This window comes from Mirounga angustirostris, unplaced genomic scaffold (assembly GCF_029215605.1).
Source record: "Mirounga angustirostris isolate CCGP_5_RB_7025 unplaced genomic scaffold, mMirAng1.0.hap1 SCAF_2, whole genome shotgun sequence".
Lineage (NCBI taxonomy): Eukaryota > Metazoa > Chordata > Mammalia > Carnivora > Phocidae > Mirounga > Mirounga angustirostris.
Window position 1 is genome coordinate 68,434,446 of NW_026991710.1, and position 25,516 is coordinate 68,459,961.

A 25,516-nucleotide genomic window follows, 5' to 3' on the forward strand; every position below is an offset into this window, starting at 1 on the left:
TAAAAAAATAGCAACAAATGCACATCCTATAAATATTTTTTGAAATTGCTACCACTTTTTAAGCATTTATTTATCAGGGCCAGGCATTAGACTATGAACTTATATATGTTATCTTATGAAATGTTTAAAATAATCCTATGAGGTAGGATTATCTCCATTTATGCATGAAGAAACCAAGGTTTAGGAATAATATGCATTACTCCATATTAGACAGTGGTGCCGTGATTTGCCTCCAAGTAAGTCCAACCTCATATATCCTTAGCCAAAGACCTCATAAATAAGTTACTAAGTGTATCCCATAAGGATTAATAAAAATATCATGACAGTTAATGGTGCATTTCCATACCAGTTCTTGCATTCGTCACAGCAAACCAGTGGGGAATGTGGGGATTAGCATTACAGATGCAGAAATTGTGGCTTAGTGATAGGAGGCAATGTGACCAAGATTGTATGGGCATTAGAGGCAAAGCAATAGAGTCTTTTTTCTCTTATCCTATACTCTAGGGCTCTTTTCTCATTGTACCTTGTTTTATACTATAGATTACATTATGGTATTATCTTGAATATAAAATCGTGTTTATCAAACTCAGAAAGGGATCAGGTTAATGTGAGAAAACAGAATATGGAGGATCCACTATGGGGACTTTGATATGGAGAAACACATGGAATAAAATGGAAGTATGAGTAAGATCCAGTGTTTTATCCCAGGGAGTCTTATTCTGGTATAGTCTGGCCACAATGGGTACAATTTAAAAGATTAATTAGGTAAGATCCTCCTGGATCCCCTAAACGGGGTGGGAGGGTGTCGGGGGTGGGGTAAGAAGAGCAGAGGATTCAGGAGCTGAGTGTGTGAAGATGGTGAAAGAAGATCAAACAAATGTTCTGACTCTTTGGTGAGCTTAGTGTTATCTTCTACTAATGAACGTGGGATAGAGTGGATCAGGCCCAAGTTCATTGTTTCTACAATCTGAGAATTTGCAGATGTCAGAGAATATGCACAGGAACCCCAGTCTGAGGAACTCTGCCCTAAGCTGCTCAAAGAGGATTTTATCATACAGCCTTGGCTATGCTATGTAATTTCTCTGTGTAGTTCCCCAGAAGGTCTACATAGTTACACATGGTCTTCAGTGCAGCATAGTTATTTTGCTAATAAATTGGAAATATAAATAAGAAAATGCAAAAAATTCTGATTAATGAAAATTGCCTCAAAATAAAAATCACTTTAATTCATAATATTTCTAAGATAAGTTGTATTTTGATATCATTATATTACCAGTGTTTCTAAACTTATAATAACTAAACTTAACAAAATAGAGTTCTGTTGACGAGAAAGTACTAATTCTCATACAAACCAAAGACAGGCTACTGTTATTTCCCCCAAAAAAGTTTCTTAATTTTCTTTCCAAATATTATTTGTTAATAAAGCAGTCAAAATATAGGGTAGGGGCACCTGGGTGGCTCAGTCGGTTAAGTGTCATGACTCTTGATTTCTGCTCAGGTCATGATCTCAGGGTTGTGGGATCGAGCCCCGTGTCTGGCTTCCACACTGGGCATGGAGCCTGCATAAGATTCTCTCTCCCTCTCCCTCTGCCCCTCCCCTCCTCAAAGATAGGGAGTAAATAACTTTGAATTATTATTATTTTTTATATCATCTTTCATGGCAGTTCAAACACCAGGAGTTTTGACATTGTGCTTTTTAATTTGAATTTTTTACGGTAGTGTTGAAATACATCCACAAAGAATCAGATTAAAAACTGACCATTTCTGTATTAGAGGGCACTTAGTAAATTTAAGGACCATGTATTTGCCTGTGAATGGCCAATTCCTTACTTAGAAGTAGTTTCTGGGGTGTCTGGGTGGCTCAGTCAGCCGAGCACCCAACTCTTGATCTCAGCTCAGGTCTTGGTCTCAGAGTCGTGAGTTCGAGCCCTGTGTTGTGTGAGCCTACTTTAAAAAAAAAAAAAAAAAAAGAGTTTCTTTAAGTGAAGGTAGATGCCTGGCACATTGTAAGTTCTGAAGCATATTTTTGAATGAGTTAGTGAGTCAGTCAGTGAAAGGTATCTATAGCCAGGAAGGGCAGTGCCAGTACCAGGTGCTGTGAATAGTATCGACCATTCTCAACCTCATATATCAAAGTCATAACTCAAAATCATAACTTAATATATTAAATCATAATCACTTCATGACAACAAAGTTTAAATCACATTAAGTAAATCTTTTTAAAGAATCATCTCAATGAAGAACAATTGAACATCTTGAAAAATGTTAAAACTGGGAAAAAAATATTTAGTTGTTATAAATGCCCTCCTTTTACAGATGAATAGTGTGTGTGTGTGTGTGTGTGTGTGCGCGCGTGCACACATGTGCGTGGGTGTATATATGTGTGTATTGGCCATGGGATATTGTTAATGACTGGCAGATGAGGAGCTAAAAACCAGATTTCCTTGCTCTTGATCCAGTGTTCCCTCAGCTTTGCTTTTTGCCTGCTCCTAAATCCTTAACTTTTCTTTAGATTTGCTTTCAATCAGAACTACTTCTTGCTTGTTTATTTTCAATATTGGTGCTTTCAAGCATAAGAATGCCCTTGGCCTTCATATATTTTGATGAGGCTTATTTCATTATTACTGGAGGGAACATAACTAATGAAATGAAAAATTCACCCTTTTAAGTATTCCTAACCAGCTAAAAACGTTCAATAAACTTATTCTGGATTTGTTTTTCTCTCTCTTGGAAGGCATTTCTAAAAGGAGAGTATTAACACCCTCGAAATGTGTGTTTCTCCTGTCCTAAAAAAAGGTTTTCAATTTATTTTAGTAAAACTTTAACTGAGCTTCTCCTCAACTCAATAAAGAGAATCAAACTCCGTATTATCCTTGTTATTAAAAACTACACATCTGTGGGGGAAACAGGTAAGCAAAATTATAATTGGGACAGATAATCATGTAAGCCCTGGATGGTCTAAAAACACAGATACAATTAATGCCAAGCAGTGAGTGATGATTCTGTGTAGAAGGGTTGAGGAAGGTGGCACAAAGCAAGAGGTGAACCTTACCTGGGGTGCTGAAGGTTGGGGGCAGTTTTCCAGGTAGTTAAACTGAGAAAAGAATTCAGAGGAGAGGAAAGACATAGAGTTGTAAAATAGACATCAATAGATAGCTCCATTTTGTGAGAGTAGTGAAGTGACAAGAAATGGGGTTCGAGTGATAGGTAGGCCCACAACATCAAGGGATGCATACGTTGTACAAAGAGACCTATTCTCTGGTACGTGATGGGAAGCTATTTCTAGAACACCTATGCTACTCAAGTTGCAGAACTGCATTAATCTGTTAGAAAGGAATAATGGCAGCCATGTTAAAAAAGTGTATTAGTTTGCTTGGACTGCCATAACAAAAAGGTGGCTTAAAGAACAAAAGTGTATTTTCTCATAGTTCTGGAGGCTGGAAGACCAGGATAAGGTTGGTCTGTGGTGAAGCCTCTCTTTCTGGCTTTCAGACAGCTGCTTTCCCTCTATGTCCTCCCATGCCTACTGCCTTGTGTACAGGAGCGTAAGAGAGCTCTGATATCTCTTCTCCTCTTGTAAGGACAAGAGACCTGTTGGATCAGGGCCCTACCCTTACAACCTCTTTTAACTTTAATTATCCCCAGGTATAGTTACATGGGCGTGAGGGGTAGGGCTTCAATATGTGAATCTGGCGGGGGGACACAGTTCAGTCCGTAATACCTAATACGTTGCAAACCTCTGTTAATGAATACAATTTTTTCAGTTAGGTTTTTCTTTTATCTGTACCATCACCTTTCATCTCTACTAGAACAATATATCTGGTTTCGTGCATTATACACTTAATTATTTGAACCTACTATTGGTGTCTTATGTTCTTATTCAAATTGCACCTTGCCTTCTAAACACCACAACCTGCACAAGTTTGAAAACTTAGAAAGTCTCACTGCCACTTTTCTTGTATTTTCTTTTTGAGCAAAGGCAAAAATACCTGTAAGTTCTCCTCTCTCTGGAGACAGTGCCTGGTTTGTAAACAAGACTTTCCACCCCCGATCAGGGTTCCTTGGGCAAAATGTTGGAGGTATACCTCAAAATAGAGCTATTTTACATTAAAAATAAATCAAACTAAAGTTCTTTGTATCCTATAATTTTTAGAATGGGAGAAACTTTAGTTCATTTAAGCCAAAACTTTCTCCTCAAATCATTTTCTACAGTATCGCACTTACACAGAGACAGATTTTAGTCAGAGCAGATTTAAACAATAAAGTTAAGATGTGCCTAGCTGGCTCAGTTGGTAGAGCATGCAACTCTTGATCTCGAGGTTGCACACTGGGACCCACATTGGGTGCAGAGATTACTTGAAAAAAAATGTTATTCCTAAAAAATAAAGTTGATTTGGGTTGTTTCCAAATAACAACAACAACAAAGCACAGAAAAATGCTGCATGTAGCCAATTTAAAAAAATGAATTAATATACCCATAATTATTATAAACATTTTATAAGTACTATATTTTTCCAGTTTTTAGGTAATATTTTTTCTTTTTTTAATCTTTGAAATTAAGTCCCACTTGTATGTGGAAAAAAGTTAAAATTACGCTGTGTGAAGAATCTGTGAAAAAGAAAAGTTCTTCCATCAACCCTGAATACCCCTACCCCTGGCACCTTTGATTAGCTATTTAAAATGGTTTTAAAACAGATTTACACCAAGTTTGGTGACAATATCTGGCCATCTTTCACTAATGATCATGACAAATGACTGTGACTTGAATTATGGATATTGTAACATGAGGGAAGCAGCTGAGTCAGAGATGAAGTATGATCATTATGGTTATTCTAAATATAAGGCAGTTGTGTAGATTTTGCAAATGAATCCAGTGATGAATTCTAGTGCTTTTTTGAAACCATCTGTTTTACTTCTATCATAAAGTTTATTATTACCTAAATAATAGCTAACATTCAAGTTTGGTGATATTTGTGAGTGTGTTTGACATACCCAGGCTATTAGAATTTGACACTGGAAAGCAGCGATTTTTTTTTTACTTTTATTTTTATTTTATTTTATTTTTTAATGACACAGGTGCTTCTTTTTTTTTTTAAGATTTTATTTATTTATTTGAGGGAGAAAGAGAGAGAGAGAGCATGAGCCGGGGTAGAGGGAGAAGCGGACTCCCTGCTAAGTGGTAAGCCCAATGTGGGCCTGGATCCCAGGACCCTGAGATCATGACCTGAGCCCAAGGCAGACATTTAAGCAACTGAGCCACCCAGGCATCCCAAGCAGTGATTTTTTTTTTATATTTAATTTTTTATTGTTATGTTAATCACCATACATTACATCATTAGTTTTCGATGTAGTGTTCCATGATTCATTGTTTGTGCATAACACCCAGTGCTCCATGCAGAACGTGCCCTCCTCAATACCCATCACCAGGCTAACCCATCCTCCCACCCCCCTCCCCTCTAGAATCCTCAGTTTGTTTTTCAGAGTCCATCGTCTCTCGTGGTTCGTCTCCCCCTCTGATACCCCCCTTCATTCTCCCCCTCCTGCTATCTTCTTTTTTTTTTCTTAACATATATTGCATTATTTGTTTCAGAGGTACGGATCTGTGATTCAACAGTCTTGCACAATTCACAGCGCTCACCATAGCCCATACCCTCCCCAGTGTCTATCACCCAGCCACCCCATCCCTCCCACCCCACCCCTCACTCCAGCAACCCTCAGTTTGTTTCCTGAGATTAAGAATTCCTCATATCAGTGAGGTCATATGATACATGTCTTTCTCTGATTGACTTATTTCGCTCAGCATAACACCCTCCAGTTCCATCCATGTCGTTGCAAATGGCAAGATCTCATTCCTCTTGATGGCTGCATAATATTCCATTGTACATATACACCACATCTTCTTTATCCATTCATCTGTCGATGGACATCTGGGCTCTTTCCACAGTTTGGCTATTGTGGACATTGCTGCTATAAACATCGGGGTGCACGTACCCCTTTGGATTCCTACATTTGTATCCAAGCGGTGATTTTTAGAAGCCAGCCTGAGACTCCTGATAAAACAACTAAAATCCAAATAGACACCAACCCAATTAATCTAGTCTATATTGTCTAGGATAGACATTGATCTGATTGTGTGGAGAGGGTTTTTTTTCTGGACATGATGAAGATGACACTATATTAGATAATGCTGAATTTTCTTAACTTAGAGAATAAAGTGATTTTGAGTGAATTATAACCTGAGGGTTGACCTCTAAATGTGCAAGAATTGATTACTGATTTAAGACTAAGCTCTAATTTTATATATTTAATGAAACTTGTGAGCTAATGAAATCAAGAAATCTCTAAGGCACTTGCTGTTTGTTAAAATATATGAGCTAAAAGAAGACAAAACCCCAATTAAGTGTTTAAGGTAATATTAGGAACCTTGAAACTTGGATTTTATTCTTAAATCTAAAACTGACTTTCTGTGTAGCAACTAAGTCTCTTGGTATTGAAAAAGACATATAAGATGGTGTTGTGTGTCATCATAAATTTTTTGGGAAATCTTAGCTCATTCCTAGAAATGATTATATCAAGAGATGGTATTATTGATATAAAATATTATTTTATTCTGCTTTTAGTTGAAGACTTTTTTTAAAATAGCTTACTTCTATGCAGCCATTTCAGAGTGCTTAAAAATATAGACTTTGAGTCAGATTATTTGGATTGAATCTTGACTCAGCCAGATACTAATTATGATACATTGAGTAGTGAGTGAGTAAGCTGGTTTAAGCTTAAATTTACTAATCTGTGCAATGAGATAATAAAAGTACCTATCTCATAACATTGTTAAGAGGATTGAATTAACTAACTTATGTAAATGATCTTAGAAAGCAGTGGCACATAGCAAGCATAAAATACATGTTAGCTGTTTTTATATTAGTATGACAAAAAGAATTTAAGGTATTTATGCTACTCATTCATTCATTTGACTTTTTAAAAAATTCAACACAGACTTATAAATTTCTAATGTGCCTGTAGTTGTTATGTTAGTTTCCAGGAAATATAAAGGGGGTATAACCAATTCTATAACAAACAGAGTTCTCTTCCTCCCCCCAAAAAAGAATTTAAAAAGAAGCAGCTTCTTTCTCAGGTGAAAGTCAAAAGAGATTCCTAGTAAGTGAGGGGAATCTTCTTGGTCTGCCCCAAAGAAATGTTTAGAAATCCAGGCTGCCAGAAATTTTGTAATTTTAAATTTTGGCTTCTTAATTCACCATGGGGTCATTCCCTTCCTCATCACATAGAAGGTGGATATAAAAGGGAGTACTGCATAGAAGGTTTGGATGGACCAGGTGTGGTAGTGGCTCTTACCACTTCTGTTCACATTTGATTAGCTGGTACTGAGTCACAGGACCAAACCCAACTGCAAAGGGGCTGGCCATGTAGCCCAGCTTTATCCTGGGAGTAGAGGAGAACATGGGTATTGAAAAAGAGTTAGCAGTCCCTATCATAGGTGATATAATAATATGAAGCATCATGAATCCAGTGTTAAATTTCAGTGGATGTTACAGATTACTGCAGTTACTATACAATATAATAACTATTTACCATTGGAGGCCATAGGGGGGACACCTATTACCACTTCAAGATTCGGTGAGAGTTTTTCAAAAGAATATATGTTGAACTGAGAATTGAAAGATGATGATACAACTTTATTACAAGCTGTCAGGGTGGTATATATGGCAGAATAAAAGGTGTAGGTCATGGCTCTTTGGTAGATGGTTGGGAAGTATGTTATGGTCAAGGAAGAAAAGAAGACAAGAAGTGATCAGAGATTAATTTGGAGAGATACACACAGACAAGTAAGCCGTGTTAAGGACTGTAGATTTTATCCTGAGACCTTCCGTTTCCCCTGCTTTTATGTGTCTGTTTTCCATGGTTTAATGAATTTAGAGCTAAACAGTGATCATTGGGCTCATTCTAGATGTAGCTTATTGTGAAGGAATCCAAAGTGCCCACCGAACCAAAAAGTCTTCCTCTGACAGTTCTGCAACTCTATCTGGGGTTCCTATAATTGGCAATTTTGTATTATGACATAATCTCTGGAAAAATGATGGAAAAGCAACTATGCTGCAGGTAAACACTTGACCTTCTATCATACATTATTACCTAAGCATGAATTGTGGGCATGCCCATCAGGTCACTTTTGACTTTGACGGATTGAGAAAATCTGTTGCTGCTGGGGCACTTGGGGTGAAGAGCACTGGATAATGTCTTGGACAAACATAGAGATTGATGGGGCACCTGGGTGGCTCAGTCGGTTAAGCATCCGACTCTTGATTTTGGCTCAGGTCATGACCTCAGGGTCCTGGGATTGAGCCCCACAGTGGGCTCCGTGCTTAGCATGGAGTCTGCTTGAACCTCTCCCTCTGGTCCTCCCTCCACTCTCTCTCAAATAAATAAGTAAATAAAATCTTAAAAAAGAAAAACCCATAGAGATTAATGGGTGGGACATGGTAGCCAGTTATGAGAAGATTCCATCTTCATAATTTTCTCTAGAATTGACTTTGTACAGTATGGGCATTTCCCTGGAAAGCAGCTGAACCCAGTTGTTTTGTATACAGGTTCTCGAGTCAGACTGCCTGGGCTCAGATCAGGCTCCATCACTAGCTGTAAGCCTTGGGTAAATTTCTTTTTACTTACTTGATTAAATTATTCATCAGTTAAATGTAAGTAATAATACCTACCTCACAGAGTGTTGTTAGCATACCTGAAATAATGTTTCTAGAATACTCTTTTTTTCTAGAATACTTACATTACCTGACTATATATTAAGCTCTCAGTAAATATTAAGTATTGTTGTTAGTATCGTCATCACCATCATCATTTTTGTCATCTTGGTCTATCAGGATACCCTGACATGGCAGTTTAGAAGTCAGGATCTATAATATATACCTTATTATTTGAATACTGAAAAAAATAACAGATGGGCAGCCCATGTAAGTCCTGCTAACTTCAGAGCAGAAGATAAACTATTCTTGCTTGTGACCTATGCTATCAAAACAGTGAACTCACTTGGAAAGATTCTCAAAAAACAATGTTCACCTCTGTAGTATGTCTTTTCTTTTTGTTCAGATTACTTTTGGGACTCCTTCAGAGCTTATCAAAATGATTATGGTGACAGCAAAGGAGGCTTGAAGGATTTTCTTTGAGAATTGGACTACCCCAGAGAGAAGCAGCCCTGGTTTTCTTATCCTATTCCTCAACCCCAGTTTGAGAGTGAATTACTGGAGTTGAATCCCTTGAGTTCCGCTTCTAACATTTAATCATATTGACTGAAGCCTTTTGTATTTGTAATGCAATTCAATATATGGAACCAGATAGCCTGTATATGGATTATCTCATTAGCATAAACCTAGGCATATTTTCACTCTCTCAATTAGTGGAGAAGAGAACTTAGGGGAAATATGAATAGGTGAAAATGTGATTTGAACATTTACATCTTTAGTGCTTGGAGTAATGTATTTTAAAAGGTGACTTTTTCTTCCCCTGATATATGAAGTATTTCACAGCCATTTGCTAGTTATTTTCTCTTAAGGTTCTTTTGGACACTCAATCTTCTTGTCCTGTCTTCTTTACCTTTATCTTGCCTAGATCCAGCTGCTCTCTATTTTTCTAGCACTATTACCATATGTTTATTCATTCAGTGAATATTTATCAATTGTAAACTACATCAATTATAATTTACAAAATGTTTTGACCGCTTTTACGAGGAAGGAATGCCAGATGCATATATTGGTATTCTCACTTTCTGAATTTTGGTTTCCTTCCCTTAGCATAATATATTCAAGATTTATCCATGTTTTGCATGTATCAGTACTTCATTTCTTTATATGGCTGAATAATATTCCATCGATATGCCACATTTTCTTTATCCATTCTTCAGTTGATGGATAATTGGGTTGTTTCCACTTTGGGGCTGTTATGAATAATGCTGCTATGAATACTCATGTACAAGTTTTTGTGTGGACGTATGTTTCCATTTCTCTTGGTTATATACTTAGGCATGAAATTGATGGTTTATATGGTAACTTCATGTTTAAACTTTTGAGAAACTATGCCAGTCATTTTTTTTTTAAAAGAACTATTTATTTATTTGAGAGAGAGCCGAGAGTGAGAGACAGCACAAGCATGGGGGGGGGGGCAGATGGAAAGGGAGAGTCTTAAGCAGACTCCCCACTGAGCATGGAGGCCCACATGGGGCTCAATCTCACAACCCTGAAATCACGACCTGAGCTGAAACCAAGAGTCAGATGCTTAACTGACTGCGCCACTCAGGCACCCCCGATGCCAGTCATTTTTAATGATTAAATTTCAGTGTAATTTAAAACTGAAGACTCATGCTTAGTTTTAATCTCAGCTATGTTCCTCCCCATTACAGCACTTACCAGTTTTGATGGGGTAGTTCAAGTAGGGAGGAAGCACAGTGTGCCCATGTTCTTCTCCTCTCTCTCCAGCACTATGAGATGGGGGAGAGGAGGGAGAGACAGAGACAGAGACAGAGCAGAGAGAGAGAGAGAGAGAGAGAGAGAATGTGTGTGTGTGTCTGTGTTTGAGAGGGCCATGAACTGGATACTCTTTACTTCTTTTTTTTTTCAAAGATCACTGATAATATTTTTTTTATTTTTTTTAATTATCATGTTATGTTAATCACCATACATTACATCATTAGTTTTTGATGTACTGTTCCATGATTCATTGTTCGCATATAACACCCAGTGCTCCATTCAGTACGTGCCCTCCTTAATACCCATCACCAGGCTGACCCATCCCCCTCCCCCCCTCCCCTCTAGAACCCTCAGTTTGTTTCTCGGAGTCCATAGTCTCTCATGGTTTGTCTCCCCCTCCAATTTCCCCCCCTTCATTGTTCCCCTCCTGCTATCTTCTTCCTTTTTTTTTTTTTAACATATAATGTATTATTTGTTTCAGAAGTACAGGTCTGTGATTCAACAGTTTTACACAATTCACAGCGCTCACCATAGCCCATACCTTCCCCAAGGTTTATCACCCAGCCACCCCATGCCTCCCACCCCCCCACCACCCCAGCAACCCTCAGTTTGTTTCCTGAGATTAAGAATTCCTCATATCAGTGAGATCATATGATACATGTCTTTCTCTGACTGACTTATTTTGCTCAGCATAACACCCTCCAGTTCCATCCATGTCGTTGCAAATGGCAAGATTTCATTCCTTTTGATGGCTGTATAATATTCCATTGTGTATATATACCACTCTTCTTTATCCATTCATCTGTCGATGGACATCTTGGCTCTTTCCATGGTTTGGCTATTGTGGACATTGCTGCTATAAACATCAGGGTGTACGTACCCCTTCGGATCCCTACATTTGTATCTTTGGGGTAAATACCCAGTAGTGCAGTTGCTGGGTCATAGGTAGCTCTATTTTCAACTTTTTGAGGAACCTCCACACTGTTTTCCAGAGTGGTTGCACCAGCTTGCATTCCCACCAACAGTGTAGGAGGGTTCCCCTTTCTCCACATCCCTACCAACATCTGTCATTTCCTGACTTGTTAATTTTAGCCATTCTGACTGGTGTGAGGTGATAACTCATTGAGGTTTTGATTTGGATTTCCCTGATGTCGAGCAATGTTGAGCACTTTTTCATGTGTCTGTTGGCCATTTGAATGTCTTCTTTACCTCTTTTTGAGGGCTCTCATACTGAGAACTGACAGAGAGGAAGAAGAGATCAAGGACAAATGCATCTCTAAGAGCCTATCACTGTAGGGGACTACAGTGGTTGCTCTTGTTTCTCTGGATGAATTCATGGTTCTGTTGGAGATGGGGCAATCGATATCTTGTCCTCATTTTTCCCCCTTCAGCTCTCCGAGTGGGCAGTATACCCACAGCTTCTTGCTGCCAGGATATCATTACCAGGTGTCCCACCTTCCCTGGTTGAACTTGGTCTCCTGGAAATTCAAGTATGGCTGATAGGACAAATGTAGTATGGAAGGCTCCTTCACATTGTCACAAAATTTTCTCTGCCCTGCCGTTCTTTTGCCCTTTACTCAGTGATAGGTTCAGAACACCCCAAGCACATTACAGAGTGAGGAACAACCTGCCAATCTCCCCAGTTGCTAGCGATTCTTCTGCAATTCCTTCTCTTTGCCTTTGAGGGGCTTATGACTTTCCCACCATACTTCTTTCCTTAGGCAGGAAGAAGACAGGTAGTGGTGCTGGCCACCATGGTGGTATCTGATTGGGTTGGATTCTGTTCTTTTTTTCTTACTCTCTGATTGTTCTTTATAGTTATATATAGAGTTTTGGTTTATCTCTTTTTTTTTTCCCCTTTGTTCTTATGTTTTGATTCTTAAATTCCACATATGAGTGAAATCATATGGTATTTGTCTTTCTCTGATTGACTTATTTCATTTAGCATTATACTCTCTAGCTCCAACCATGCTGTTGCAAATGGAAAGATTTCATCCTTTTTTATGACTGAATAATATTCCATTGTGTATATATACCACATCTTTATCCATTAGTCGATGGACACTCGGACTACTTCTATAATTTGGTTATTATAAATAATGCTGCAATAAACATAGGGGTGCATGTATCGATGGGATTGTTTTCTTAATTTCTCTTTCATATTTCATTATTAGTATATAGAAACACAACAGATTTCTCTATATTGATTTTGTATCCTGAAACTTTACTGAATTTTTTTTTTTATTAGTTCTAACAGCTTTTTGTTAGTGTCTTTAGAGTTTTCCGTATATAGTATCATGTCATCTCCATATAGTGACTGTTTTACTTCTTCCTATCCCATTTGGGTGCCTTTTATTTCTTTTTCTTGCTTAATTTCGCTAGCTAGGCAAATATAATTTTTAATATCTTAACATATTATACTAAAATTTTATCATAATAAGCACTACATATATTTTCACTTAGAATAAAGTATCTTTCTCTTCTAACTCATTGTTCCTGTTTGTGTCATATCCACAGAAGAGATTAACAGAATCCATTCAGTGCATTAGCATAATCCTCAGCTAATTTTTGTGAGCCTGAATTCCTATTTGAATATATTTTCTAAGTACAGGGTCACAAATGCTTAAATAATATGGCATCCCTCACTAGAATTAAAACCATATTTTGGATAAATAGATGCACACCTTCTGCTTGGCCTCCCTTGTGGACAATCTTGAGAAATGAGGTTATTAGAATAAAGAACTGAACCTATAGATATGAGCTCACTGACCTGGATATGGGTCAAATGTGCCATCGTCCTGGCCTTGCTTTCAGCATGCACTGATTATTTAAATAAGCCAACATAACCCTGACTCAACTCTGTTATTTAACATTGAGAACCTCTTTCAGGGAAGGCAGGCAGGAAACATCAGCAGTAAGACTCTAACACATTCTCAGACAGCTTTCCAGGGCCAAATTCCTGAATCTACTTTGAATCTTTTTCCTAGGTATTTTTTGTTTTTGTTTTGTTTTGTTTTAAATGCTTAGACTCAATACTTACATTTTCTTTAGATTTTTAAAGGAGACTTTCTACATCTTGTCAATTTTTGTCTTTTATGAAACCTCAGGGCTATCCTGGGTCATGGACTTTGTTCCTCCATTAGTGAGGTATGTCACCTTCAATTAATCACTTCTCCCCATACTTCCTCTGTTAAAGGAAGACATGAAACTGATGGTTTCGGAGTCACTTTCTAGAGTCATGTGACACTTTCAGAGTCAGGTTTCTAGAAATTTTGCTTAGCCACACAAATGCTCGTGCTTTCTAAAAAGTAAACTCTCATGATTCTTCCAGTAAGCTAATACTTTTATTTATTTCCTAAATCTTTACATTTGCCTATAAAATATACATTGTAATATTCACAATTATTTTGGAAATGGGTAATTTACCTTTAGAGTGAAGGGTAGAGTAAAGGGGAATATAAGCAGGAATTCCATTTTCAAAGTATACAAAGATTTCACAAATGATCTAAGTGTTCTGTTAGTCTGCATTTTGAATATTTGAGCAAAGATCTTTAGTGAAGGCAGTTTTAGTCATCATCACAGATAGTGACATAATTACTTATCTAAAATTCTCAGTGTTTTCAAAACTTCCTCTTTAAAGCGTCATCATTTCACATGCTGTTGTGATAAAAAGATAGTGCTTATTTAAAATATTGTTTCTCTTTTTGACTTTTAAAAATGCTTGAGAATGTTTTAAAGATTTGAATGAGTTTGCCCCCTCTGATGCCCTTTCCTTCTAAAATTATGAGATGCAAATCTTGCAATATAGACAACTTGGCTGAATTTTTAAAACATGCATAAATGATTCATGTTTTACATTAGACTGTTGTTTACTGCTTGAAATTCTATCAGTTTAATTCATTTTTCAAAGCAGAGTGTGAGAGATTCTTTGTGTCACTATCCACAGCCTTTACAACGAGGTCAATGTAACTATCAGATATTAATTTTTCAATTCTTATAACACATCTTAATATTATGGGGGAAAATGAAAAAACCTCAAACTACTTATGGATCTCAGAGAATAGTTTAAATCAAAACTTTCAACCTATTTTAATTATTTTGAATCACATAATTTGTTTTGCTCATAGAAATAATTTTTAGCAGCAAAATTTGTTGTCGAAGTTTATATGCCTCTGCTCAGCTACCTTAACAGAAATTGCATTTTTGTTTCTGACCTGTTTTCTCCTTTTCTATTCTAGATTGAGAAATAGGAGTTGTGTGATGCTGTCCATGGGACTTGCATTATGTGGCATTCCACACAGTTGGTAGTTGTCTAAATTTCTGTTTGATGTCTGTCTGAAAATTTCACATTTTTTTTCTTGCAAAGTATATTAGTGATTTTACTGAATTCTAGAAACTAATTTTATTTAGTTAAACTTATTTTAGAGTGTAATTAACTCAAGCCATTCCTCAATTACAAATTTTTTACTGGAGTGGCAATTGAAATGAGTTTCAGCTAATAAAAACTGAAGATAGGGCACCTGGGTGGCTCAGTCGGTTGAGCGACTGCCTTCGGCTCAGGTCATGATCCTGGAGTCCCGGGATCGAGTCCCGCATCAGGCTCCCTGCTCGGCGGGGAGTCTGCTTCTCCCTCTGACCCTCCCCCCTCTCATGTGCTCTCTCTCTCTCATTCTCTCTCTGTCAAATAATAAATAAAATCTTTAAAAAAAAAATTGAAGATACATTTTAAGACGTAATTTCTCACTCTCCTGGGGCTTTCTAGGAAGACAAAAGGGAGTAAACATTTATTATTAATTGTTATGTGTTATGGTCCATGTTCAGAACTCTACTTAACAGTATTATCTCATTAATTCTTACAGTACTAGATGCATAGTTTTTTTATACATGGGGAGACTGAATTTAATAAGGATTAAAAAACTCTGTGGCCCAGGGTGCCTGGGTGGCTCAGATGGTTAAGCGCCTGCCTTCAGCTCAGGTCATGATCTCAGGGTCCTGGGATCGAGTCCCGCATCGGGTTCCCTGCTCAGTGCAGAGCCTGCTTCTCCCTCTCCCTCTGCCACTCCCTCTGCTTATGCTCTTCTGTCTATCTCTCTGTCAAATAAATAAATAAAATCTTTAAAAAAAAAAATCTATGGCCCAAAGCTAACAATTGACAAAACCAGGCAGAACAGTGAAATAAATAGTATAAGAAGGCCAGGAAGGAAAAAAAATAAATGTTCTGAGGGGGTGGGCAGGATCCAAACTAGTGTCAAGAGGTTTCTGAGTACACATATTTTTCAAATGGGAGAGAGAGAAAAAAAGAAATGAATACTTAATTTAATAAATAGGAATAGAGCATGCATAGATCCTTGCTGTAGAACCCTGTACTTTTTGAAATAATGATGCCAATTTAGAGGCACACTATGGGTTCCAAGAATTATGTTAATAATTCATAATTGTTTGCTGAGAAGTCCTAGGAGAGGAAGGAGGTGTTGGCCTTCTGTAGGTAATGCTTGGTTGTTAGGAGATGTGCTCAAAGAGCATGTATCCAAGATGGCATGCATGGCCTGCTGCAACCCATGTACCTACATCTAATCCTCAGTTTTTGTAGTCATTCGTGAACTGAATCTCTCGTAGTTTTGTAGACATCTGCAGGCGGTTCCTGCATTACACTGCTCTGATTCATCAATACCCCCTAATAAACCTGTATTTTAACTTCTGGCTCTCTTTACAAACTCATACCATGAAGACGATTTCATGAACAGAAGCAGATGGGATGCACTCTAACACAAGACACAAGTGATATATAGCAGCGGCTGTGGCTGATGATTGTCTTCTGAATTCCTATACATAACATGGAAATGGCTAATAGGAAACATACGCTAGAGTATCCTCTTGGACATGTGGCAGGAAACTGAACAGAGCATGTGCTGGCCTATCAAACCCACCTTTCTGTCATTCTTTTTTGTGGATTTCTATGGAAGCAAATCTGGAATGTACCACTGGTCGCTGAAGTCCCAGAGGGGAACCTAAACGGATTCACAGTAAAGGTCCTCTTTTAAATTATGTATCTATTTCAGAGTTATGACTAGAAGACACAAGGCTATGGGACTTGGACACCTGCTGATAGGATGATGTTGGAGAATAGATTTGGGCAAGGAATGATGTTAATTTTTGAAATTTAATGGAATTGAATAGATGAAAGACGTTCGGCTTCCCTCCCATTCTCCTTACTCCAACCCCAAGGAGAGGAAGTTCTTCCTTGGCAAGTCACACTTGAGGGCTTTTTCACTGGCCACTGTGCTAGTGATGGTTCACAATAATGGGTTTAAAAGGCCAATCTGGTGCATGCCCAGACATTAATCCCCATCCCCCACTTTAGTTCTCAAGGGACTACTATATAGGAGGAAAAAGGGCCAATTATCCCTTTACCCTTGCAGCTGGTTTATTCTTGGCCCAATGTATAAAAAACTGGATCCTGATCCTTCATTAGAGAAACAATTTCTGACTCCCTGAATCTCTCTGATTTTTTTTTAATATTTTATTTATTTATTTATTTGACAGAGATAGAGAGAGAGAGCACAAGTAGAGTGACAGGCAGAGGTAGAGGGAGAAGCAGGCTCCCCGCTGAGCAGGGAGCCCGATGCGGGGCTCGATCCCAGGACCCTGGGATCATGACCTGAGCCAAAAGCAGACGCTTAACCGACTGAGCCACCCAGGCGCCCCGGTCCCTGAATCTCTCTGATTTTCTGAGTCACTTTTTGTATCTCTGCATCTCTCTGCCTTGCTTGTACCCCTTTCCTCCATCCTATCTCCAGCAACTGTTCTAGGGGCTCTTGTGCCTCTCCAGGATGGTCTCAGTAGGAGGCCTCTTGCTTTGGAACATTCCCCAGTTCTCTCTCTCTGTCTCTCGGTCACCTTTCTCTCATCCTTACTCTCACTCTTTCAAATCTGTTGCTGGGATGAGGCATTACATCCCAGTGGCATGGCAAGACTTGGATTTGAGCTTTTGAGGAAAAATTGAGGAAATAAGACACGATGGTTCAAGGCCACTTACACTCACCCTGCATGGGGAAAAGGAGTCTTCTTTTGTCAACACTGTTTTATCAGAAATCTTTACAGGACTTTTGGGCCAAAGCCTGAGCCAATAATAAAGTGGTTGGAGTCTTGCTTTAGTGCCTTTGTCTCATGGTGACAGGTGATTATTGAAAGAAAGACTCAGATATTTCTACAGGCTCTGCCAAATGCCATCATACTACCATTTTAAGTGGCATGCCAATCCATATATCTCGTACAAAATGGTGTTGAATATCAACTGTTCTAAGTCCATCACCTTAAAGAGGAAGACACTGAGAATCAGAGAGGACTACAGTTTTGTATATAGGGGTTCTCATGCTCAATAGAATTGAAAATTGCTTAGATTTACATAGCTTGTGTTTTGAGCAGAGTTTCAAATCTAGGTCTTTTTCTATAAGCCCTGAAGCCAGAGAATAGACAATAATTCAGATGTGCCTGTTTCTCAGAATGGGAGATGGATGAATTCTCACCCAGAATTATTTAAGTGTTCATAGTAATCTAAAAAAAAAATCTATATAATGATTATATAATTGAGGGCTGCCTCATGTTTTCAATAGCTGTTTTTTAGAATCCCATTCATTGGCCCAGGTTGTACTCCTTAATTGACCCAATAAAAGAACAGAGGTATGTTTAATACAAAAAATGTTTCATTCCCTAAAAGTGAAGGCCAAATGATAGTACCATGTAGTGCTGTCTTAAGAAAGGTTTCTCGGTTGTTGAGACAGAGATAAGTGGTAGGTAAACTGAGACATCACATGCTCCCTATGCTAGAGTAATCAGTACCTAATTCATGTGAGTTGTAATTAATTTTTAAAAATAACATCATCTAGTAGATCACTCTGATGTTGATAATTAAATTATATTAATTATATAATTATATTAGGATTTTTTAGTTTATTTTTTTTAGTTTATTTAGCACAGATTTGTACATCTCTTTGAGTTGTATGTTAATATGTTATTTTATTACCATAAAAATATTTACATTAAAAGCCAGTGAGAAATTTTTTCTTTAGACATGCATACATTAGTCAAATCTGACAAACAGTGGTCTAAGCAAGCAGCGTGTTAACAGATGAAATAAAGTCAGTTGCATCCATCCACTTGATAGGATAGACTCTTGATTTCCTTTCCCCTTTCTTCTTTCCATCCTTCCTTCCCTCTGTATTTCATGAATAGGTGTATGCATAATGACATAAGCCAGGTATAGTACTTGATATAAAACAAGTCACTGCATTTGTGAGGCTAAGTTATAATGAGGGAGACAGCCATTTAATACATATTAATAACATCATGAAGTGGTATGAAGGAAATGAATAGATACCTAGACAGACAATAATGGGGCGGCAATGGTGGTAAGGGTGGTGGAAAAACCAAGAGTCAGTCACACAAGGAGAAGAGGGAAGGATGTTCTGGCCTGAGGGAAGAGCACACACAGCAGAAACAGGCCTGTGAGCTGGTGACTTCATTAGCTAGGGATTTCTCATCATCCTTGCCTCGATCCTGGAAATGGTTTCAGCCCAACCAATGTTGCTTTCTCCATGGACCAGTGACTGAAGATTATGTATGCACATGATCAGATCCTCCATAAAAGCCCCTATTGCTTTTTAATACTGTATTGATGATGCTTCCTGCTTGCTAAATGCCTTGTGCTGGTCTTAAATGTAAACGCTTTTGTTTTTTTAAGAGAAAATAAAAGCATGTTTCATGTCACTTTGCCCATCCATGATTTCCTTCTTCATTCTCTGCCCAGGCTGGGGCATGGAGGTGGAAATTAGTAGCTTCCTCTTGTGAATTCTCATAGATTCTTGTGAATATCTATGTGATAGCATTTGCCACAGAAGATTGTTACTATCTTTCTTATCTAACTGTAACTGCTTGAGTCCAAAGACTTCTCACATAGCACAGCGTCTGGCACACTCAATTTACATCTGTTGACTGAAGGAGTATCATAAACTGATGTTCAACATGAACACATCATTCTTCGAAGTGTGTGGTTATGAAAAATTATAATGGAAGAGTACACATACATAATTTTTCAAAGTGATGACTCTACTTTTATGCTTGGGATTGTTTTAAATTAGTAATTGGGGGTTAAAACAAACTAAATCTTTATTGCCTTTCTAAGGTTTCAAAAATGTTAGCCTTTATGTTTTATCGTCAGTGCAAAATTTCTAACATACAGGGGAGGGAATATGAAGACAGTGATTGAAGTCTTTGTACCCTGAATACCTGACCTCTTTTTCTGACCCATAAAGTTTCTAATTTAGTTCTGATTTAAAATGAGGAAGCATGAGAAGTCCTCTCCTCTCTATAGGACATCAGGTGATATTCTGAGAGGTAAATCACTGGCAAGGTGAAGCTTGCAAGAGAAGGCAACTTTGTAAAGAAATTGCGTTGAACCTCAGAACCAATGGCGTATGATGGATAGAGATCAATAAACTTCACCATCTCCTTCTAGCTCTGCAGAGTAAAGCTTCTGTGGGCATTTGCATGGAGGTGAATTATGTTTGATAACAGATGGAACTGATGTCTAGCAGAGATCAGAGGACCTGGATTTTAGCCCTAACTCTGCCACTTAAAAATCTGAAAAATTAATGACTCTACAGTCTCATTTTCTCATCTTAAAAAAAAAAAATAGAAAATTGCATTGGAGAACATCTAAATTTCTTCTAGCTTGAAATTTTAATAACTCTTGAAATATATCTTTTATTAATATTCTATAAATTCTTTTCAACTTAGAACACACATATACAAAAACCAGAGGACGGGGTATTGTAGCACTGGTAAGCTTGACTAGGGAAAGGAAGTTTTATCTTTTACATTTAATATTTGAACATGTTCTTTTTATCATGTAATCATGATAATAGCCAGTTTAGGGCATGTCTGAACACTTACTAGGTAATGAACCTGGCTCCTGGTAACACCTTCTACACCTCTGGCTAATCCTACCCAGAGATACATAAACCTTTTGTTCCTTTGGTTCTCCTATCAAGGTATCATTGTCTTTGATTCTCTCTTTTGAGACTAGTAATTCCTCTCTGGATTTAGCTAGAGACGTATCTTTGGCTGGAGCAATGAGTTGGTAGAATGGAGGCTGGGTGTGCCTCAGGGCAACCAATTCAACAGGTTGCCTTTGTTAAACTTACAACAAAGGTACTTCCATTTTGCAAAAGGGAAGGACACTGTGTCAATTTTGAGATGCAAATTTGCATTTGTGTTTTTGTGCTTTTTGGGGGGGAGCTTTTAGTTTTGAGACATCTATGGTCAAACTATTCTGATAAATGTATATATGTTATATACTAATCCTCTATGTTAAAGAATGCTTTCAAAGTAGAGTCAAGAGCTTAAAAAAAAAAAATGTAGATTTTCATCTCACAAACGTTTCCCTCTTATTTGTAAGTCCAGAAGTTAAATCCAATATTTTTTAAAAGCCACTGCTGAAAATTTCCATACCATGCCGTATTTTTGTACAAATCACTATAATGCGTATTTTGCGTATTAATTTAGATTATCCCCTTTTTAAGAAGAAAAGGAGAATACCCTCTTAAAGCAATGCATAATGTCTGATTGCAAGGCAGTGAATTGGTAGCACAAAGATGCTAATGTTTAGAAAATGACTATTTAATGTAAATGAGATTTTAGTTGGTTTGGAGTGGAAAAACTTCCTTCTTCCCTTTCTTCCTTCCTCCCTTTTTCCCTCTCTCCCTTCCCTCCTTTCTTCTTCTTTTTTAATTAAAATAAATACTTATTGAGTATCTGCCATCTGCCATGCTTGCCCTTTGGAAGAACATACTTTACAGTAGACCCAATTTTACTGTGGGATGCTCCCTACAACTTTTATCCAAATTACTAATGTACCTTCAAGTAGATCTAAAGATACAATTACTTAATATTTAACATAAACACTCTCACTTTTTTCAACATTTTGCCACAACTTTTAGACGTGTGTGAGGAAAAGTTAGTCAGTGTAAGTGGAAACCATTGATTTTAGTTTTCACCATTGTAAAACAAAAGGATTGACAAAAATGGTGTATAATGCCCTGCCTAGGCATCACTGCTGACCTGGTAGAGACAGAATGGGAGATGACAAGCAGAAACCAAATAATTCCTGGAAATGTGCTTTAATTCTCTTTGAAGAAAACTGTGATGCATGCTCAGAGTTCAGCTTTATCTCAAGGATTCTCATTCTTACATGCCTTGCAGTCTCCTGCCTTTGGGAACGGAGCCAGAATTTTGTCAGCATTGAAGGTCAAATAGCAAGTATTGAGTGGGTGGTGAAAAAGACCAGCAGTCAAGGTCCTGAGCCTCAAAGTATAGCTATTTAAAAACAACTGATGAGTGGGCATTTCCCAGTTTTTGCTTCGTCTTCCATAGAAAATATTGTTGTCCCAGTGGTGTCTAGATGAGTACCAGATGAGCTAAGAGAAGAGAAGAGATACGGAATTTTTTCAGAGATTCAGGGAATTCTTTTCTTTTTGTTTTTTTTTTGTTTGTTTGTTTGTTTTTTAAAGATTTTATTTATTTATTCATGAGAGACAGAGAGAGAGAGAAGCAGAGGGAGAAACAGGCTCCCAAGGAGCAGGGAGCCCGATGCGGAACTTGATCCCAGGACCCTGGGATCATGACCTGAGCTGAAGGCAGACGCTTAACCATCTGTGCCACCCAGGCGCCCGCAGAGAATTCTTTTCTGCTTTAGCTAAAGATGGCTGTGGTTATGAGAAAGGCATTTAAAATCCTATGTGCATTTTCTTCCCATAACCATACTTGACTTTCAAATTTAAGACCAGCTTTTCTAAAATAGAAAATGGAAAAACCAAGGGGCTGGAATCTTGAATATTCTTCTGAAATAGAAATAGAATGACTTTTATACATTAACAGTTCAACTTATCTAGCAAGAGCCCTAGGGGTCCTAAAGAGAAAAAAAAAATAGAGATTTTATGGTTTAATAGCTAGATTTTTTTTTTTTACTATAATTATGAGTAGGGAATGTAATTTCAAGTTTACCATTGTGATTTTTCAGTAGTATTCAAATTGTGCATTTTTGATGCTGATTGGGTATCATAATATTTTAAGTCCAAGTACCTTGTGAAATAAAATTACTTTTAAAATATATAAAACCATCATTAGTAAAAAAAAAATGCACATATTTACATAACAGTGATGAGCGTATTCATGCAGTGTACTCACCCTGTCACTGCAAAATACTGGGTTTTTTTTAAAGCAAGAATTTCAATTTTTATTGTAACTCTTAGTATTTGAACATATATTTTCTGTAGACGTTACTTTCATGAATAAATTACATATTAGAAATCATGCTTAGGAAATTTTTTTTTCACTTAGTCTTAAGATATAAGATTTTATTTGTATGAATTGGTCATCAGAACAAAAGATAAAGTTGTTGATTTTCTTTTCTTTTTTAAAAGGAAGTAGACAAATCCTCCTTTCCATCAAATATCACCTAACATCGTTCCAGGTTGCCCCAAAGCCCACATCTCAATACTTACTTCTTTGATCTTTAAGAGTTCTTTGCTTTAAATGTAGTTATTAATTAGAATATGAACCTTGTGGGGGAAGCCACTGAGTCTTATTCATGTGATCCTATTGCCTAGCACATAGTTAGCACTTAATAATATTGGTTGAGAGTAATATGAGTTAAGAAATTAAAAAGATCACTTGAAAAAACCATGTTTGTTGAGAAAACCAAGCCCTTATTGGAGGAAAGTGAAGTGGTACCTAGCAAATAAAGAGAATGGAAGTTGGGGGTGGCCTGAAGGGGTAAGGAGTAAAGAAAAATATTACCTATTTCCCAATTTTGTGTGTGTTTGGTTCTTTACCTTCAGTCACATGGCTTCCACTAAGATCATAAGCTATTTTATATGGAGTCTCTTTGAAAATATAAAATTATACTCTTTGGGGCAGGGACTATGTATTTTCTCTGTGTAGACACTGATGTATGGGAGGCGTTAAATAAATGTTTGCTTAATAAGAGTATATATATATAAAGAATCTTAAACAAAATTAACTTTCAGAATATTTTATCACTTGAGCCTACAGTAAGTGGACGTAACATGAAATTAAACAAATAATTTCCTAATTAAAGTACCAGTGAAGATATTTGAAGACTTGTGAAATCATAATTATGACAGATGATGGTATTGTGATGACTGAAATGACACTTGATTATCAAACATAACTTTCATCCTCATTTTAACTTGGAGAATGATTTCAAGCTCTCCTAAGGGATGGGTGTGTTAAAGTTTAATATATCACAAGAATTCTTATTCATTATGCAGCCACATTATAAGGCAAAAAAAGGTAGAAGCTTTATGATTTTTCAAAAGATGAATTTGGTATCAATTCATCTTTTTATTTTATTTTATTTTTTTAATTCTTAATTTAAATTCAATGTAGTTAACCTATAGTGTATTATTAGTTTCCTGGGTGGAATTTAGTGCCTCACCATTGCATATAATACCCAGTGCTCATTACATCAAGTTCCATCCTTAATGCCCATCACCCAGTTATCCCATCCTTCCACCCACCTCCCCTCCAGAAACCCTCAGTTTGTTCCCTAAAGTTAAGAGTCTCTTATGGTTTTTTTCCCTCTCTGTTTTTATCTACTTATTTTATTTTGTTTTTAAAAAATACTTTATTCATTTATTTATTTATTTATTTATTTGAGAGAGAGAGCATGAGCAGGGAGGAGCAGAGGGAGAGGGACAAGCAGACTCTGTGCTGAGTGCAGAGCCCAATACAGGGCTCAATCCCACAACCCTGAGATCATGACCTGAGCCAAAATCAAGAGCCAGAGGCCCAACTGACTGAGCCACCCACATGCCCCCATTTTTTTTTTATTTTAGAAACTCATTTATTTTCTCTTTTAAATGAGGTAAAATTTGAGCTGTGTTCTGTCCAGTCATTAAATGGATACAAGATCTAGAGAAATTGAAAGGGTGAATTTATGAGGCCCAAATATGGAGCTATCCTCACATTCTATTATTTTACCCGTTTTAATGTTTCATATTATATTTTAGATATATCAGAATTATGGTAGCTAATTTTCATTTCTCCTAACACCACCCATCACTTCATTTATAAGAAAACCGAGGCTCAGAATGGTGAATATCTTGTCTCAAATCTCATAGGTGTCTAATGGCAGAGATAAAAGAGTGAGAGAGTATGTTTTTGTGTTTATGTATATGAGTGTTTAACATTCTTGCCAAACTATAATTTGATATTTCTCAGTATTTCATCATTATACTAATGTGGGATGAGTCCTTGAGATTGTTGGTGCTTGAAACTATTATTTAAAGAGAATAAGATGAAGGGTATCAATCAAGGGGTTGCACTGTAGTGCTGGATCTCAAATAGTATTAATGGTGATCCATAGTAATAATCCCATTTGGTTATATGATCACAGATTTATAGGGACTTGGAGATTCAAGTTTGAAGGAATTTTAGTAATACATTTTTGCAACATTTCCCAAGGCAAACAAATAATTACAAACTGAGAAACTATCAGGCTATTCAATAGAATTATAATGCAGGTCACAAATGCAAGCCACATAAGTAATTTTAAGTTTTCTAGGAGCCTAGTTAAAAGGAATAAAATGAACAGGTGACATTAATTTCATAATGTATTTTATTAAACCTAATATATCCAGAATATTATAATTTCTACATGTTATGAATACAAAAATCATAAAGCTATTTTACATTTTCTTTTTGTACCATCTTCAAAATCTATGTGTATTTTATACTTACAGCACACATTAATTCAACTAGCCATGCTTCAAGTTTTCAATAGCCATGTATGGCTAATGGCTACCATATTGAACAACACAAGTCTAAATGGCCTAACATGCAGCTAGCAGTGATGGGGAGGAGGAATTAAAAGAGGAGGTGATTCGGGCGCCTGGGTGGCTCAGTTGGTCAAGCGACTGCCTTCGGCTCAAGTCATGATCCTGGAGTCC

The 25,516-nt window shown here is 37.2% G+C and overlaps 1 protein-coding gene across 2 annotated transcripts in view; it reads left to right on the plus strand.

The window, feature by feature from the left end:
- ARHGAP24 (Rho GTPase activating protein 24) overlaps positions 1-25,516 on the plus strand; it is a 511,960-nt gene that overhangs the window by 83,853 nt on the left and 402,591 nt on the right. The window lies entirely within an intron of this gene.